The 12302-nt window shown below is 43.4% G+C and overlaps 1 protein-coding gene across 6 annotated transcripts in view; it reads left to right on the plus strand.

Moving 5' to 3' along the window:
• Positions 1-1493: 1493 nt before the first annotated feature.
• Akap11 (A-kinase anchoring protein 11) overlaps positions 1494-12302 on the plus strand; it is a 49696-nt gene continuing 38887 nt past the window's right edge. For all 6 annotated transcript variants that reach the window (XM_021227671.2, XM_021227672.2, XM_021227673.2 and 3 more), the window contains exon 1: positions 1494-1607. The gene's annotated coding sequence lies outside the window, so the exon portion shown is untranslated. The remainder of the gene's footprint in view (positions 1608-12302) is intronic.

The raw sequence follows: 12302 nt of genomic DNA on the forward strand, positions 1-12302 counted from the left end.
GAACATGACTTTGTATCCCATGTTTTAGAACTAACTTAAATGTGCAGGTTCCTGTGTAGTGAAAATGGGGGCAGATAACCAAGGACGAGAGCCCTTTCTGGCCACTCATTTTCTCAAGCAGTTAAAACCAAGGCAGAAAACCAAAACCAAAACAGAAAAGCAAAAGCCTCCATTGGTTCCTACTAGGCAGGAGAAATCTACATAGCTTAGCTGAAGGAAGGAGACAGCACTAGAGCTCTGATTTAATAGATTTTGTAGAATGTCAAGGTCACTTTGAGTCTTGCAGTTGTTTCTCACTTGTACAAGACTCCTTGCTTCTGCTTTGACTTCCTTAAAATTCACTAGCTACAGGGAAGCACTTACTGCTTTATTTAGTTAATTGTTGGTGTTTCCTCTTTTTGCAAGTCTTCAACGCTTGTCACTGTAGACTAGATTCCCAATTCCCTAATGCAGCCTCTGTTTTCCTTCCAGTTTTATTTCCTGCCATTCAAATATGCTAGATTCGGTGCCAGTTTCGGGCGGTGAAGTAGCCCTATTTTTGCTAGAGATGCTCTTTCCTCACATTCTTGTAGGGCTGTTTACCCAAAGCACTGTTTGGGTCTTTCCTCCCCCAAGGGCACCCCTGAGTAGAGGCTCAGTTGTAACCATCTTCGGATCAGGATGATTTGCATGTTAACACCTACGGATATGTTCAGTAGACAATCTGGAATAATGCCTAAAACGTGCAGGAAAATAGCCAAAAGTTTTGGGAGAGAAGGACTGTAGGAATGCATCCTTTCTTTCTCATCCCTCTCCTCTGAAGAGGACAAAACAAATCAAAAGAAGGAGGGTACACTTCAAAATGTCCTTGAGGAGGCCACGCAACTTGACGCTCTAGGTTCTTCCCACTTAAACCAGAGTCACATAGCTCATTATCTGAAGCTGGGCTTCTTGGAGATCAGGGCCTCATTTCCCACTTTCGATGGCACACGGGGTGAGCGCTCCCCTTGGACTGACTGGAGGTTCAGGTAGGGCCCGAGGCCTGGTGCATGACGGGTGGTTTTCCCTGGAGATGCTGGGAAGAGCCACTCGGAAGGGCGGATTGGGCGTGGACCTCTGACACAGTGGGGAGCAGCTGCGGGAAACCAGCTCCGGGGAGGCGGGGCGACCCAAGGCTCACGGTCTGAGGCAAGAGAGCTTTGCCGCAGGAAAGGGTTAAGCCGTTTCCAAGGCAACGGACCAGGAAGCGCGCAAGACGTCAGCGGAGAGTTCGTAGGTCAGCTTCGCGTTGGATGCTCCCACGGGCCGAGGGGCGCCTGGCCAATGGAAAGGGCACCTCGGTGTCACGTGATATGCGGCCCGCAGCTTTGCCCTCTAGAGCACGTGGTTTTTTTTTTTTTAACCCCCCCCCCCGTTCCTTTTGCGCGGGCTCGGCCACCGGGTCGTTCTCGCGAGAGGTGCGATTGCTCTCGCGAGAGTGAGTGGGCGGCGTGGGGGGGGCGGCGGCGGCGGCGTCTCGGGCCGGGGCGGGCGAGGGAGGCGCCGCTGCGCTGCGGCTCGCGCCACCGGGCGTTGCGGGCCGTGACGGGCGGGTGTCATGCCCGGGAGCTGAGAGGCTGCGCCTCCGGGTGAGCGAGCGGGGCGAGGAGCGGGGAGCCAGCGGGCCGGGTCCAGACTGCGGCCGGGCGCTGTGGCCTCGCTGCGTGGGTCGCGGGCGGGAGGAGGACGGTGCACTTTGTCCGCTGCAGCATCCTTCCCTGACAGCGCCTGAGCCGGGGTCCCGGCGCTGCCCAAACTTCAGGTGCCCCGGTTTGCATCGCTGTCACGTCGCCCCCAGGCTGACCCAGCAACCGGACTGCGCTATCACATAGAAAATGGTCTGGCTAAACCGCAGTGACAGTACAGTCTAGACCCCTGGTAGGGCTTGGTGACAGTCCGTTCTCTCTGCTTACCTTCTTACTAAACCTATCTATCAGTTGGAGGTGGCTTAGCGTTAGGCATTAAGGCATTTCGTGGTGAGCAATACTGCTGAGACACACCGCTAATGGCCTTGGCGCATACTGGAATTAATATTCGCAGTTCTTTTTAGCTTTGTAATTACTCAGTTTCCTTTGCGTCTTCCCACCTTGTTAGCAGTGTTATTCATGTCGATACTCAAATTTGTTATGTATGAAGATACTGAAAACAGAGTGTTCAGGAAAGATGGGAAGATGGAGTGTTTATGCAAAGATGATTTCGTTTTCATGCCTAAGCTTTTTTTTTTTAATTTTTAATTTTGTAAATGGCAGCCCAGTGCCTGCTACGACTGATGCCATTTCAAATAGTGCCACCTAATCTTTCAAAATACGTGAGCACTTTTCAAGGACTATCCTGCTTATTCATACTGAGTGTGTTCTTCAGGAAGAACTGTGAACCATGGGTTGACAGTGAATTTAACAGTGATTTCTGCTGTCAGTGACTGACTTAGGAGAAGTAAAGGGATGTTAGGAAATTGGGGAAGAAGTGGGTTCTCGCTCGAGCTGTGACTGATGTAGATGGCCACAAAATTGCTTAGCTGATCTGAGAAGGAATTTGCAGTATACACCCTGGCCAGTGGTTTTTCTTGGTTGTTGGATATACTGCAGTCAAAACTCCACAACTATAGTGAGAGATTTTCTAGCCCTTTCTAGCCTCTGCATTCCAGGGCTAAGTCTAGAAGCCGAAGAAATCCTCCCGGAGAAAGGATGGTAGGTTTTATTAGTTTAATTCCAGAGATTGAATATCTGGGAAAGGAACTCTGCAGGTTCAAATCATAGTGTAGCAGGTTGTGTAAAGGGAAGTTTCCAGTTACAAGTGGGGAGTTTTAGCCACGCAGGAAGATAGGAAAAACTTAGGTGAATTGGCCAAGGAGATAACAAAAAGTTCTCTCCCATTCATCTTGGCAAAGAGAAAAACTGTTGCTACTCTTTCTGACCTTGTGGCCAGGGTTTCAAACTTTTAGGGCAGTGGTTGCTTTGTCTTGTGTTTGATGAGAAGCAATTGGACTAACTTTGAATGGAGTAATTACTTATGTGGACTGTTGTTTTCTTTTTGTGAAGTGACCCACCCAAGTAGCAAAGCAAACAAACAAAACAAAAACAAAAAAATTCAACCACTGCCTGAGACAGACCAGGAAACTCTTAAGAGCCTAGCTAGTTAGTTGAGGGTATCCAGACTGGCACTGATGGCACAGAGGAGAGTGCTTTACAGTGGAGCAGATCCATGAATTTCCTTTTTCTGCTCATCCTGACAGAAAGAAATTAATTTAAAAGAACTTCCTGGAGTTAAGCATTTGGAATGTATGGATTGTTGACTGGACATGACATCTTAGCAATTTTGTATTAGCCACTGCTTACTTAGTGTTTTTTCTTTGACTTTCCTTAATGGCTTGAGGATTATTTGGCTGCAAGAATCAGAAAGCCATTTGAATTAGCATGCCTTTAGTCCCAGCACTCGGGAGGCAGAGGCAGGTGGATCTCTGTGAGTTCGAGACCCAGCCTGGTCTACCGAGTGAGTTCCAGGACAGGCTCCAAAACAATACAGAGAAACCCTGTCTCGAAAAACAGAAACAAACAAACAAACAAACAAGCAAGCAAAAGGCATTTGTCATACTGTTGGAGCATTGCCTCTAAGGCCAGTTTGTGATTCCAGGTTAGTGAGTGGCCAGGGGACCAGAAAGTCTTCAGGATGAACCTCAAAAGAATTTTTTCTTAGTTCTTTACTGCTAGCTTTATGCCCTATTGAGTTTGTTAAACACTGTCCTTCTCTTGAAACTTGTTGGGTTTTGTGTCCCTGGTTTGGCAGTGTACCCATGAGACCCACCTTGACTTTGCATCATGGTTTCTAACAGACTTCATGTGTCAGTTCTAAATGTTTCTATATAGAGAGGATGCGTGGTCAGCTTTCCACTTCCAGTCAAGTTGGTTGTGGGGTGGGGTAGTAAGATGAAATGGATAGTGGGGGAGACATGCCTGGTAGTTTTTAGGACTTACTTTTCAGACTGCTACACCAGGATCTTTAAGACAGGGAAGGCCTGTAGACCAGGAGGAAGTGATAGGTACTTTTGGTGTACTGTAGTATCTGCAAGTTTGAGTTCTTCCCTCAAGCACTGCATTGCACTTAGCGAGGTAGGGATGTAGCTGGATTCAGTGGTCCCTTTGCAGGACAGATTCTCCTGTTTGTAAGGTTGGACAGGTGACTTTAAAACACTTTGTATGGTGGGCATAATGATAACTTGAGAAGTGTGGATTCTCATGTGCGAAGCAAATGGCAGGTACTTTGCAGGAGTATGATGGCTAGTGTCTGCTGCTGACTGCACCGGGCTTCTGATGTGTTCACAGGTGAGAGTATCATTTTCCTCCTCAGTCTTAGAACATATTGGGTCTTTAACTATTTCTTAAAAATTTCTTACGTCCGTGTTTTGGATTCCACATAATTTTAGTTCCTCATTTTTTTCCTTTTTTACCTGCCCAGAACCATTAAATGATTCCTTTAGATTCTTGGTTAATCTTACCTCCTACTCGCTTGATCAGGTTTAAACTCTGGATATATAGGTGACTTAGCATAACATTTCCAGGCTTGACATTAACTAGCCCTGTTTTATTAGTTGCTTTTTGGATAGTACCTTAGTTATGTAAAGCATCATCTTCCAGTTTCACACTTTCTTTTTAATTATTCTTTATATATCCTATCAGTGAATAGTCTCTGTGTATCTGTGTAGGCTTTCAGGATTTCTCCTATGAGCCAAGCACCACACCTTTTGCAGAACAGATCCAGTCACATTTTTTTGGGGGGGGGTTTTGAGATAGTGTTCCTCTCATTTACATATTTTTGCTTTGGGCAGCCTGGGGCAGAGTCTTACTATATCGGTGCTTTTCACTAATGTCCTGTTAGAATCCAGGTTAACATTTTAACATGGTTTTGTTTAGAAATAATCTTGTAGAGGGTTATGCATATCTTAAGAACCCGACTTAATGGTCATTATATTATGGTCACACTGACAGTAACTCCGAAGGTTTTAGTTTGTGTATTTTCTTTTTGAAGTTGTATTTCCGGTTGCTGTAGGGCGTGTGACGTCGGTAACAAACGGTTTGTACTTAGTATCTGTCAATGAGGCCCATGCTGATACTTGAAATACCAATGACTGGCTGGGCTCAGACATTCTTTAGAAGAGAGGCCAAACCTGGAATGTGGTTGAAAGATCAATGACATTTTCCTATGACTGTTTAAGAAAACAAATGTGGGTTAACTTCAAACAGTTCTTGCCCAGGTAACCCTGCTCTTCACTGGATGATGTCACTTGTTAGCATGTGTCCCTTGGTTTCATGTGCTTGGTATCTTCCTTATCTTACAGTTTTTTCAGTTCAGTAAATAAAGGTCTTGTTTTTGAAAAGGCCTTTGAGGGATGTAGACAGATAACTAAGGCCTGGCCTTGAAGTGTAAGTGGACTCTTGAGTGCAAGGTTTTCTGCTGTTTTATCTTTAGTCACTGTTACTTAGACACTTAGGGAATGGCAGTTGGATGTTGCTAGTACTTAGCATTAACCCAGGGTGTAGACCTTGTGTGCATTTAATTGCAGTACAAAGCACCATCATCTCAAGTGCTAAGTTAGCTTTGCTCCATCAGGTACCTTTGATGACTTTGGGAGAGCTGGTTTCACAGCTGGGTAGGTGCTGCTAGCTTCCAGTGTACAACAGATCCACCCCCACAACAGACAGCCTAGCCTAGTGCTGGGGATGAGAACCTCACGGAGGCAAGAACACAGTGTATTGTACGTGGAAGGATGGGTTGACTTAGGAGAAACTATCAGAAAGCAAGGTCTTAGTCATTGTTAGGAACACTCACTCTTCTTAATATAACTGGCTATTGTTTTGGAAGGCAGTTAGGATCGCTGTGGTATTTTTAGGGTTAGTAAGTCGAGCAGCAGGTCCGTGCATGAGGGAGGAGCCAGCGTTTGCACCCTGCCCTGCTGTACTGTTGTCACACTTCACTGTGAGAAGATGGTGTCGACCTGTATCCCACTGCTCATTATTAGTGTAATTCTGCTTTGCTTCCTAGTGGTCACTGTAGGGTTCATAGCTTTAGCACAGCACAGGCTTCTCACAGAAGCATTTCATACATAATATAGACGTCTAATGACTGACCTCACTGCTTACCCACCGTATCTTTTCTTCTCTTTGTCATGCATTTCACTTCTATGTCTAATCAAGCGCCGTTTTTAAAGTTATTTTTTAAAAGTGACTGCGAACTGAGGAAATGTTCTTGCATTGGCGTTGTGTTGCTGTTTCAGGCATTCATTGTTACTTTGGTAGGTTCAGGTTCCATCTGTTATTGTATTTGCCTGAAGAATTTTTTTCATAGTTATTCTCGTATGATTAGCTGGTGTGAATCCCCACAGCTCTGATTACTGAGAAGAAATTTGTCTTAATTTTTGAGAGCTATTTTCTATCATTTGTGGCTGTTAACTCTTTTCCCTCTTTGAGTTGTTAGTGTTGATGGTCATTGCTGGCTTCAGGCTGCCTAGGTGTCTGGTCTGCTGTCTTCCTCACTCTGCACTGGGGGCCCGCCCTTTCTTGATTGGCACGGTTTTCTCTTGTTTCTAGCAATTTGGTCGTGCTTCATTTTGGTGGTTTAAAAACATACTTTTCTTAATATTTATTGGATTTTTCTTGGGTCTGCCACTCTTTTCATCAAAATTGGTATATCTTGGACCATTTTGCCTTCCTTTTTTTTGGTTGTGTCCCCCAACTGACTTGGGACTCCATGTACCCATATAATACCCTTGTATACATCAGGCGCATATGTATATATATGTACCCATATATATTATATGGGTGTTAATGTTTAATAAGTCCTGATGCTGTGGGATGGCCTGTTGTTAAATTCATGTTTTGCTTTGATAGTTTGTATTATATTACCTAGACTTTCTCTCCAGGGTTCAATCCGCTGTTACTGCATCTAGCATGTTTTCATTTTAGTACTTCCCTTTTTCTAATGTTTTTATTAACACAGGAATTATACATAGTATCACAACAATTTTGTACATGAATATACTGTATTAATCATATTCACCCCACTACCTTATTATGTCCTCCTCCTATTCCTGACGACACTGCCTTCCACTTTCCAACTAGTCTCTTTCTACTTTGATGATTTTTTTTTTGGATGATCTAGTGAATCTCAGTAGGGTTGCTTAAATAATATAGGTGAGGGGTTAATTACCAGAACATAGCACCTCACTGGTGGCTACACCACCAAAGGGAATCCCTCTCACTCTCTCAGCAACCTTTAACTGTTATGGATCGTTGGGGAGGGATCTTGTGGGGCCCTGCTGTTACTAGTTAGCATTCGGGCATCTGTGCTGGCCTGTCCTTGGGGTTCTGACAGGGTGTGCCCTCAGCTGCAGCCTCTAAGAGCTACCTTTGCACATTCACTGTGTTGCCTTTTAAAAGGGTCCTGCCCACCTCCCATTTTTCTTTCTCCTCTCTCTCTGCTTCTCTACTGTCTCTCTTTTCTCTCCTTCTCCCCTTTCTCCCCCCATTCCCATGCACTTTCTCCTAATTAAAAAAAAAAAAACCTCCACATGACCTCTGTCACATAGTGTCTTTCTCTCTCATGCACCGCTTTTTAAAATTACAACACCTACTCTCATAGCTACTTTTAACTGTCTTAACTCCAGACAGATGTTCAAAGGCCCGGTCTTGCATAGGTGATTACAGCTGCTTTGAATTCAGGAGTGCCATGCCAAGTCATGTAGGGAACACAGCATTCCACACCATCCCCTCTCTGTTGATGTTCCCTGAATTAGAGGGATAATATAGGTCTCCTGAGCCTTCACTAGCCAGTTATTCTCATCACTGGCTGTGTTTTAGTCTGCAAAAAGAACTGGTCTAATCAAAGTTGACAGCAGCCTTGATCCATGGAGCTAGACATAGTAATTTAGAAGATAATTTGGTGGGCACGCCATTCAGTAAAACTACAGCTGTAGTTAGCTCGCTAGGACCTGTGACCTCACAGCCATGGGGACCTTTTGCCAGTTTAAAGTACCAGGTGTGAACTCCTTCTTGTTCTAATTAGAAGGCCATTGGTTGTTCCCATAATTTGCCCCTATTGCATCAGTGGGCACATCTTTCCTGGCAGGTTAGTTAGTAATGTAGTAAGATGAGTAAGCCTGTTGATGACAATCTACCCCAGCAACCTGCATTTTACTTTCCAGCACTATGAGGGCTACCCAGCAGGGAGGAAGCTTCCACATCAGTGCCTGTGATCAGACCATGGGGTGTCTCAGTAATAGGTTCTACTCTCTAGTTCTGGTGGACAGCCATAGCAGTACAATTGCCTGAATTGTTTTGGGGGCCTTAGGGACCTCCCTGAACAACAGCCCCCAAGGAGGTATCCCACCCCTGGCACTGGACTTTTAATAACCTGTGCAGGCTATCTCTTCATACTTAGTTTTTTTGTTGTTGTTGTTTGTTTGTTTGTTAAGTTAGTTCACCAAGTATTAGGCTTGTGTATGGCGTTTCATAAATCCTTGGTTTTGGTTGACCCTTCACGTCTTTCTCGCTCCCATTTCCCTACCCCCTCCTATCTGCTTAACCTACCCACCTGTGGGGTTCCCCTTCTTGCATTCTTTGAAGTTCTGTTTTTGTCTTTGGTGTCGTGTGTTTCTTCCTTTATCATGATCATATTTTCTTCACCCTTGAATGCATGGAACACAGAGCATTGGTCAGGATTCTGTAGAGAAACAGAACTGATTGAATGTATTTATGTATATTAGAAGGGAACTTATTAGAGTGACATGCTGTGGGCTGGCTAGTGGCTAATGAAGAGACTCAAAATCCAGTAGTTACTCAGTCTGTGATGCTTCAGCCTATGCTGGAGTCCCGAAGAATTAGGTTCTTAACACCAGTGAGGAAATGCCTCAGCAGCAGGATAGATGGACTTAGTAGTGAGAGTGAAGGCAAGCAGGCAAAAAGCAAAAACTTTCTTCTTCCATGTCCTTTTATGTAGGCTGCTACCAGATGTGTAGCCCAGACTTAGAGTGGGTCTTCTGTTCTCACATGATCTGGGTTTAAGGTGGGCCTTCTTACCTCAGATGATCCAAACAAGAAAATCCCTCGCAGGTGTGCCTGTCATTGGCTCCAGATGTAGTCAGTTGGTGACCAAGACCAGCCATCACACACTGTTACACTATAATTTTACAGTACCTCTCTGCTCTGATTCTCATCTGTTATTTTCTTCAGTATATCACTTCTAGGTCTGGACTTGTTGCCTCTTTTTCCTCCTTTGCATGGTCATCACCTGTTTTCCCAGGGTTGAGTTTTTCATTATTGTCTGCTTGATGTGTACCTTTCCAGAGAGCTGGCTGTAGTTGGAGTACACAGTTAGATTATTTGAACTCCATGGACTTGTTTCAGGGCTCATATTGAAGTTTTGTCAGTGACTATGCTTGGATTCCCTACGTAGGAACTGTCTGTTCCCTATCTGTTGCCTGATGGGCCACACAAAAGAACTTTTTGCTTTTTCCTACTCTGCTTTGTGAGAATGTGAACTATTCCAAATCCTGTTCAGTCTTAAATACTACTACATTGCTCTCTGGTCAGTTCTCCAACCTTAAGTGCTCAGTTTGTATTTAACTATTTAAGTTAAAGGAAAACCCTCCTTCAGATCTCTGGAGTTCTTGCTGTCATTGCATTCTCCTTTTAACTACTCTGTCCTGTAATATGAATGAGCTTTGTCTCCAAAACTCACGGTGACTGCTAGACTAGACTGGTTTTGCTATGCTGTGTTGTGACCTGGAAGTAGTTGGCAGGCAGTGTTTCCTTTCTGAGGTATCAGTGACACCCTGCATTTCTGTTGTCTGATGTTTGAAAACTAGTGTTTCGTATGGATGTTGTACTGTTTTATTGTAGTTCAATGGAAAGTTAATTTTTAACACTTGGCCATTTGGTTATGTGTTAAAATATATTTGGAGTGTTTATTACATATCTCAAATAAGATTTACTTTATTTGGTTTTATTTGGGAGTCTTGCATAGACCAGCCGTGACCTTAGTTCTGCCTTAGTCCTGAACCTAAGATTATGTGTATGTGTAGTCATTAGACTATTTTTTATTTAACAAGTGTTTGAATCCTGCCATGTTCAAATACAAATCTGAGTTCACAAAAGAAATATATATAAACAATGGCACCTGAAAATGAAAGAACAAACCACTGGGAAACCTAAAGGAGATGTTGAATATTGGGAAAGGAGCAGGGAAAGATGAGAGATGAGTCAAGCTTTCCTAAGAGAGATACTTGTAGATATATGAAGAGTGAGTGCAGGTTAGCTGAGTGAGTAGTTTTAGAGCATGACATTTCAGTAATTGGTAATTTATTAGCTGTGATTATCAGTATGGATTGAGGGAAAGTTGTGGTTGACTATATGGTGTTGGTTTGTTGGCTTTTAATGAAATAGAATGGAGAGACAGGACTTCTCTGCGTTGTCCTGGCTATCCTAGAACTCCCTCTATAGACCAGGATGGCCTCGAATTTAAAGATGTGCCTGCCTCTGAGTTAAGAGTGCTGGGATTAAAGGCATGCGCCGCCACACCCAGCTTAACCATACTTATTTTTACAGTAACTATACTTGGTTTAGTCTGTTTTGTGTTGCTGTAACAAAATACTTGAGGTGAGTTATTTTCTAGAGAGAATAGATTTATTTAGCTCACAGATTTAGAGACTCAGAGTCCCAGATTGAACAGCTCTACCCCTTCAGCCTCCAGTTAGGACTTTATAGATAAATCACAATGTAGTAGATGATACCATGGCCCAAGTTTGTGCTATAGGAAGAAATTACAAGGTGGGACTGGAAAAAGGAGATGCTTTACAACAGCTCATGGGTGCTTAATCTAGTCCCGTGGGAGCCAGGACTGCCATGGAGCAACATTAATTTATTTGTGAAGGCTGTGCCTCCAGGGTCTAGAAATCCCTAGAGCCACAACTTTTTAATGTCCTACTATCTCTGCCATACTGATGACCAGATCTCTAGGACATGAGTCTCTGGTGGGCAGACCATATCCAAACCCTAGCAGAGATGCTTAATTGTAAATGTCTATTAGTGCATTTAGATAAGAGGAATTGAAACCAAAGCATAGGACTGAACTGAAACTCCAAATTAGGAACTTAATTCTGTAGTTCAAGCCACAGGCAAAGTATCCTTGGAAAACTAAAATGGAAGAAAACCGGTGAGGACAAGGATTAAAGAAGAAAAATGGTATTGATGAAACTGGATCTTCTAAGTGTGTGACTTTAGAAATAATCTAAAGCGGTGGTTTGAGAGCTAGTGCAGAGGGTGAGTCATGGGGTACAGTTACTGTTGGGAAGGTGTTTTATTCCTGAGTCCTTTGATTATAGAAAAGGTCAAGTTACAGATGGTGTGGAGTTGAGCAGTTCTTAAGCTAGAGATGAGGTAGGAAGACTTGGTAAGTTGTGTGTGTGTTTTTTTAATGACCAAAGAATTTATGTGCATCTACAAAAACACAATAATTATCCATGATAAAACCACTATCTGTAACCTATGTATTGTGTGTATGTATACTTACATTTATACACACACAGTTAACAGATTTTACACTGAATGGAATAATGCATACCTGCTGGAACTTGCCTTATTTTATTTGATAATTTATTATAAAATCAGGTAGATGGCATTTTGTAACATTAAAAAAAATCCTTGTTATCAGTTTCTGGCACTGTTTTCAAAATGTTTCCTTTCTTAGACTTGTGCGTGCCTATTAATCTCAAGTCATTTGCAACATTCTGAAAATCTGCTTCTTCACTCCTGTGTACTATTCAAACTTAAAATTTCCCACAGCTGGGTAATAAGTGAATTTATTTAAATCAGGAAACTTGTGGATTATTTTTAGTTGTTGTTTTTGGTTTACTGACTAGTCGTGCACTATTTTTGCGAATTTTGTGGAAGCATGCATGTAGCATGAATTCTAGTTGTCTTAATAATAAAAAGTCATAGTCAGGTATCAGGGTTAAAGCTGAAGAGCAGAGAAGCAAAGCAGCCAGTCACTAGAGTTCTCACCTCTACCAATGCTCAGACCAAAAGAGAGGACCTGTCCTCAGACTGCATCTCCAGACTGCGTCTGTCTCCTCTACCTTATATTCCTCTCTAGTGCTGGGATTAAAGGCAGGAGGTACCAAGTGCCGAGATCACCTTTGTGTGAGCTCTGTTTCTCTTAGACTGATTCACTCCTTTGTAGTCCAGGGTGGCCTTGAATTAACAGAGATCTGTCTGCCTCTGTCTTCCGAGTGTTGG

The sequence above is a fragment of the Mesocricetus auratus genome, unplaced genomic scaffold (assembly GCF_017639785.1).
Source record: "Mesocricetus auratus isolate SY011 unplaced genomic scaffold, BCM_Maur_2.0 Super-Scaffold_2245, whole genome shotgun sequence".
Lineage (NCBI taxonomy): Eukaryota > Metazoa > Chordata > Mammalia > Rodentia > Cricetidae > Mesocricetus > Mesocricetus auratus.